The sequence below is a fragment of the Podarcis melisellensis genome (genome assembly GCF_964234715.1).
Source record: "Podarcis melisellensis genome assembly, chromosome: 10".
Classification (NCBI taxonomy): Eukaryota; Metazoa; Chordata; class Lepidosauria; order Squamata; family Lacertidae; genus Podarcis; species Podarcis melisellensis.
The window spans coordinates 59,802,020-59,809,374 of record NC_138542.1 but is presented as its reverse complement, the minus strand read 5'-3'; positions in this window follow the sequence as shown (position 1 = coordinate 59,809,374).

The following is a 7,355-nucleotide window of genomic DNA, read 5'->3' as shown; positions in this document are numbered from 1 at the left end:
AACTTCACCAGCCCCCTCGGATCCTCTCCATCCGATTGGAGCTTTGGGTTGCCGCTCACAGATAGGAAGCGGAGCGGCCGCCTGTCAGGAAGAGCTCCGCGATGACGACAGCGGAGAGGGAGGCCGTGGACTACGTGACCTGGAACGACACGCGCGGCATCAACTCCCAGGTGACGCCACGGGAGGAAAGAGGGGCTGGATTGGGCAGAGCGATGATCGACGTGGTTCCAAGCCAATAAGCAGCTGGTTCGCCGGTTGTGGGCCATCTTTGGAGCGTTGCGTTGGTGGCCTAGTTGGGACGCTAGTGTAGGTTCCTTTGTTGCAGTTCTGCACGTGCAAGCGCGCGTCTGCGCATGCGTACTGTAAACCTTGCTGCGCTCATTGAAACTTGCTCTATTAAATGGCTTTATAATTGAGGCCCCTAAGCAAAGAAGACACTGAGAGTTTGGACACTATGGAGGGCAGGGTCAGTGTTCCAGCTCTTCTGTAGTCAGGCCTGCTCATAGCAGAGCCATCGGAATGGAAATCAGAAACCAGAGTTCACAATTTTGGATCTCAGTGCTAATAATAATTTTATTACTGTATTTGTACCCATTAGACTGGTTTGCCCCAGCCGGGTTGTATTTGATAACTGCAAATTCAGGTGAATACAAAGAGCCATCACAAATGAATATTTTTGCCACTTCAAATGTCATTCTTTTCTTTCAGAGTAGTTCAAATATGAAGCTGTGCGATCACGTTATGTACATAAATACGTACACGTGCTCAAGGCTGTCGAAGCAGTCTCAACTACTTTTTGGCAAAAACAACTATGAATCCTGGGGCAGCTTAAACCCGAAAAACTTCATGTCGGGGGGCAATGCACAACTTTCCCTCTATATTTTATTACCGTTATTCATTCTCTGCAAAGAAAAAGTCGGTTGTGGTAAGTTGTGGTTCTTCAATACATCTTCTGAACATGCTGCCACAGGATATAATGCACTATTGACCATTTCAGCCACTAGAGGTCAGTTTTTCATTAATTTAAGGAAGTAATAAACAAAAGCAAAATATTTCCCTATCTTATCGTCTGTTTCCCATGGAGTTTGTGTGTTTATCTATCCCTGATAAATAACGGGCCCTGCTTCTACCTATTCTGCCTTTTGCAGAGATTCTGAATGTGGCTTTTAACATTTCTGTCATTATTTTCACAAGTGTGCTAGTGAAACTAATTCTTATGAGACACAGCCCATCCTTCACATCTCCAGAAGTTACATCTGGTGGTATTTTATCTAATGAGGTCTAGATTACATACACACATAACATTCAGATAAGGTGAGGAGGTTGCAGGGCCGCACCAATGCACCTGTTGACCCCCCCACACACACCATCCACCTGCTACATGCGCATCACTCCACCTGACCAAATCAGGACATGCATAGAGCAACTCCTTTCTCACTCATAGCAAATGTGTGGATGCCAGGGTGGGGTGCCTGTAGAATTAGGCTGCAGTACCTCTACCTCCCCTTACACATTTATTAAATACATTGCTGGGGAGGGTTCAGCTTTCTTGCACACACCTATGTAAATGCATAGGCATGAATATTAATATCAGGCACAATGGCATGCAATTTTGGGCATGCCACTTCATTTTTAAAAAAATTATCTTCTGCACGTTAATATATTATGGGTCAATTATATATGGATCAATTATATATGTGTATGTAGATCTTTCATTAGAAAACAAAAACAAATCCCCACTTGCTTTTAAACCAGAGAAGGATAGAGCAGGATAGCCAGAGCATTTACCAGGGTAAATGAATGCCATAGGCAAATAATAACCTCCAGCAATGTGCAATGTAGTGTAGGTAGAGATCTGTGATAGGGAATAGAAATGCTGCAGAAATGTGTCCCTGTTTGCACCTGTGAAATAATGGCAAGTATGTTCATATTTAGGGACGCAGGTGGCGCTGTGGGTTAAAGCCTCAGCGCCTAGGACTTGCCGATCGAAAGGTTGGCGGTTCGAATCCCTGTGGCGGGGTGCGCTCCCGCTGCTCGGTCCCAGCGCCTGCCAACCTAGCAGTTCGAAAGCACCTCCGGGTGCAAGTAGATAAATAGGGACCGCTTACCAGCGGGAAGGTAAACGGCGTTTCCGTGTGCAGCTCTGGCTCGCCAGAGCAGCGATGTCACGCTGGCCACGTGACCCGGAAGTGTCTCCGGACAGCGCTGGCCCCTGGCCTCTTAAGTGAGATGGGCGCACAACCCCAGAGTCTGGCAAGACTGGCCCGTACGGGCAGGGGGTACCTTTACTATGTTCATATTTAAACTATATTGGGGCGGAGGAGAGACTTAGTGAGAGTTCTGAAAACTTTTGTCAACATAACCTGACCCTGCATGAGAGACAGGGCTATATAGCTCAGTGCATATACGTAAGTGGTCTCATGTTCTATCTCTGGCCTCTGCAAGTAGGCCTGGGACTGTCTCCTGTCAAATCCTAGGGAGCAGCTGCCAGTCAGTGTAACCAATAATGAGCTAGATGGACCATTGGTCTGTCTGGCAGCTTCCTATGCTCCTGTGAGGGTGAAAAACTGCATATGATGAAATTGCAAAACTGCCATTTGGTCTCTTCTTCCCAGGAACCGACCGTTGTCTGGAGCTGCTTGTATTCTGCTCCATGATGCTTGGGGAAGAGAAAGACGTTTGGTGCTTCTGAGTGTTCAGAGAGCTAAACAGAAATTAATAATCAGGCCTGTAAGCTTAGTACAGTGGTACCTCTGGTTAAGAACTTAATTTGTTCTGGAGGTCTGTTCTTTTAAAAAAACAAAATAATATTTATTAACAGTTTAAACACTACAAAAGAAAAGAAATTAAAACAAAACAATACAGTACAATACAATACAAAAACAAAGACGCTACATAACACTAACACTAAAACATTAAACTAACAAAACAAAACAAAAACAATTTAAAACACATCCAATAGTTTCAATATCTTATCTTTCATTCACTTGTTTCAACGACCTCCTCACACCTCCCTTTTTGTATTCCACTTCAGTTAACTGTTTCAGCAATTCCTTTCCTTCTTCCTCTGTTTTCTGTCCTGTAATTTATCTTAACATATTCTAACCTTATTTTTTCCTTTTAATACATTAGTAATCTATTTGTACTTAGTTCCTTGTAACATTTCTACTAAAGCCATATAACTTCATACCAACATTTTTCTAACATTCATTGATTTTACAGTATTTCTGTAAATAATCTTTAAACTTTTTCCAGTCTTCTTCCACCGACTGTTCTGGAGGTCTGTTCTTAACCTGAAACTGTTCTTAACCTGAAGCACCACTTTAGCTAATGGGGCCTCCTGCTGCCACTGCGCCGCTGCTGCACGATTTCTGTTCTCACCCTGAAGCAAAGTTCTTAACCCGAGGTAATATTTCTGAAATAACCTGAAATAGTGCTTCAGGTTAATAACTTTGCTTCAGGATGAGAACAGAAATCTTGCTCTGGCGGTGCGGTGGCAGCAGGAGGCCCCATTAGCTAAAGTGGTGCTTCAGGTTAAGAACAGTTTCAGGTTAAGAACAGACCTCCAGAAAAAATTAAGTACTTAACCCGAGGTACCACTGTATTATTTTTCCAGAGTGCAGATGGAGAGCTGAGAAGAAGAAAATAATGGCTTCTTTAAGCCATAGTAAGTTCGTGCCTCACGTTTCCTGCTTGTAATTAACAGTTTTCAAAATGGGGCTGCAGTTGGTGTCATTATCCGTCCATCTTGAGATACAGTGGAGTGCTCGTCTGGGGGTGAAGAAAAACTGCTGCACTAGCAGTGCTGAAGTGACCTCCCCAGGGTGAAAGCCTGGGCACTGTGTATGGAGGTCCTAGGCTGCCTAGACAACAAGATCCCCCTCTCAGCCTTGCTGAAGTGGTTCAAAGGAAAGCAGAGCAATACGTTTTGGCACCAGCTTGGTTGCAGGAGTTGCCAGGAGGCGTTCAAGGTGCCATCCAACCATCTTAGAAGAAGAAGAATTTGGATTTGATATCCCGCTTTATCACTACCCAAAGGAGTCTCAAAGCGGCTAAGAATCTCCTTTTCCCTTCCTCACCCACAACAAACACTCTGTGAAGTGAGTGGGGCTGAGAGACTTCAAGGAAGTGTGACTGGCCCAAGGTCACCCAGCAGCTACATGTGGAGGAGCAGGGAAGCGAACCCGGTTCACCAGATTATGAGTCCACCACTCTTAACCACTGCACCACACTAGCTCTCTTAGGGACTCCACTCTGGAATTGTGCAGGGTTTACTTCTTCGCCTTATCTTCTCCCATAAGGCAGCGGAGGTTTAGGATCAGAGCTTTCCTTCTCCTAGATAGGCTACCTTCCCAGGCTGACAAGACCCATCTGCCCCACACTTCCCCCTACTGCAGGCGCAGAAACCACCTTATTGACCACTGGATCCACTATTGGTCTCGTCTGCTCAATCTGCCAGAGCCTGTATTTGCATGCAAGGGAAGTCCCTAACTCACCAAGGGTTTCAGACCCATCGGCTACCCTTCCCTGGTTTAGCCCGCCAAAACCATTCCCTGGGTGTGGCTGCTGTTGTGCGCTGACAACTTCTACAAGCCACAAGTGAAAGCTGAGTGCAGGGTGGGGACCAAAGGTGGACAAACGACCCCAGAAGGATCACGGTGTGTCCCCCCATCAGAGGTACTACCCCGCCCCTAAGATCCCATACACCCTCCTGACTTTCCTGGCTGAGCCAGGAAAAATCATGAGGTATCATAAACAAAATTCTGAATAAGATTTGGTACATAGGATTTAGCTGGTGAAGATCAAACAAGAAAGCTTGTGATCTCCCATGAGGCCATTGAGCAGAGCAGAATTTCCCCTTGAGGTTAAAATCAATTTTGAGCTTGTTCTTTAACTGCCTTGGCTTGATAATGGAAGGACCTTGGGATTATTTATGAACAAGTAGGGATACATTTCATGGTTTAAAAATGGGGGGGGGGGGTTGAAGTTTAAATGCATGTCCTCCAAGGCCAGTTTGTCATGGCCAACAGATCTGGGGTGGAACTAGATAGTGAACTTTAAAAAAACAGCCTTGCTGTGTGTCAAGGTGATTGATGATGCACTGTAGACACAGATAGCTCACATGGGTAGGCAAACTAAGGCCCAGGGGCCAGATCCGGCCCAATCGCCTTCTAAATCCAGCCCGTGGATGGTCCGGGAATCAGCATATTTTTACATGAGCAGAATGTGTGCTTTTATTTAAAATGCATCTCTGGGTTATTTGTGGGATTTGCCTGGTGTTTTTACATGAACAGAATGTGTGCTTTTATTTAAAATGCATCTCTGGGTTATTTGTGGGACCTGCCTGGTGTTTTTACATGAACAGAATGTGTGCTTTTATTTAAAATGCATCTCTGGGTTATTTGTGGGACCTGCCTGGTGTTTTTACATGAACAGAATGTGTGCTTTTATTTAAAATGCATCTCTGGGTTACATACTGAACTTTATTACGGTCACAGACCAGGATTAAAAAAGCATATAGATAAAATAGCAGTTAGGATTTTAATTGTTAGGGCAAATGGGGACAAGGAAACAGGCATAAAACATCCGAATAAAATACAAGATAGTGGATGGATAAAAAACTAATAATTAAAACAGATAAGAGCTAAAAACCAACAAAGACACACAGTTAAAACAACTGTAAGAGCATAAGAACTAAAAGACAGCTATAAGAGGCTGCAGAGTAGAAGCCTCTTAAATAGAGGACACTCACAACATTAAAAACTGCTGTGCAAATATGGTTAAAACAGACAATTATAACAATATACAACACTAAATTTAAAAACAATGCACAACAATAAACAATACTGTCCCAGGGAGTTGCATCTCTGGGTTATTTATGGGGCATAGGAATTCGTTCATTTCCCCCCCCCCCAAAAAAAAATATAGTCCAGCCCCCCGCAGAGTCTGAGGGAAAGTGGACCGGCCACCTGCTGAAAAAGTTTGTTGACCCCTTTCTTTGCACAGGGAATGAAAGGGTACCAGGATGAAAGGCCACCCCACACATTGGGTTTTCCTTTAAGAGGAAATATAAGGACAAATAACCAGGCCAAAAATGAAGGCTCAAAGCTTTATTGCCTAAAAATATTTAAAACCTGGAATGGAAAAGAGGAAAATAGCAGTTGGAGTGAAGATACTTCCCTACCTAGCAGACTAACCCAAAATTCATACGTACAGAGAATGGAGTGTACACCCCACCCACCCCCAAGGCTAGAGATCCTGGCTGTAACAAACAAAAACAGGAAATAGTTGAGGCTTGCAGATAGGCATTGCCTCTTTGGATTTCTGCTGTTTAAGTCTCCTCTCACCCCTAGGGACCACTCTGGGGTCTCCTGGGCTCTGCACCTGCCTAGTGTAATTCAAAACAAGCCCTTTCCCTCCTCGCATGGCCATTCCAACCATCTGGGAAGGTTGATTTGATTTCGCCTCCCCCATGCTCGATTCCCGATGTAGATCTTTATTCTCTTCTTGTTCCTGATGCAGATCTTCCCTCTCTCATTGTCCCCTGGTTGTACTTCGCCTCAGGTGCCAAAATGCCTTGGTGCAGCCCTGACCCCGGTTTCCTTCCTGGACCCGTCCCGCTGTAAGAAGCTGGCTTGCTTCGCCTGGCGCTTCCCTCGGGACCAGCGAGAGCTGGGCCGTGTCCCCCACGTCCCCGGGCGGGCCTGACTCTGTTTCGACTCCCTTCGCAAGGAGCACCTCCTCACCACCTGTTGTTGTTGTTTAGTCATTTAGTCGTGTCCGACTCTTCGTGACCCCATGGACCAAAGCACGCCAGGCACTCCTGTCTTCCACTGCCTCCCACAAACTCATGCTGGTAGCTTCGAGAACACTGTCCAACCATCTCGTCCTCTGTCGTCCCCTTCTCCTTGTGCCCTCCATCTTTCCCAACATCAGGGTCTTTTCCAGGGAGTCTTCTCTTCTCATGAGGTGGCCAAAGTATTGGAGCCTCAGCTCCAGGATCTGTCCTTCCAGTGAGCACTCAGGCTGATTTCCTTAAGAATGGAGAGGTTTGATCTTCTTGCAGTCCATGGGACTCTCAAGAGTCTCCTCCAGAACGATAATTCAAAAGCATCAATTCTTCAGCGATCAGCCTTCTTGATGGTCCAGCTCTCACTTCCATACATCACTACTGGGAAAACCAGAGCTTTAACTATACGGACCTTTGTCGGCCACCTAAGCCTCCCTTTTTGCGCGCCCCGGGGCAAGCGCCTGCTCCGCCTTATCCTTTCCAACCGGCTGCTGCTGCTGAGGCCGCCACTCCTTCGGTCAGATGAAACCCAGCTACCCGCCCCCCCAACTCCCTCTCTTCCCAA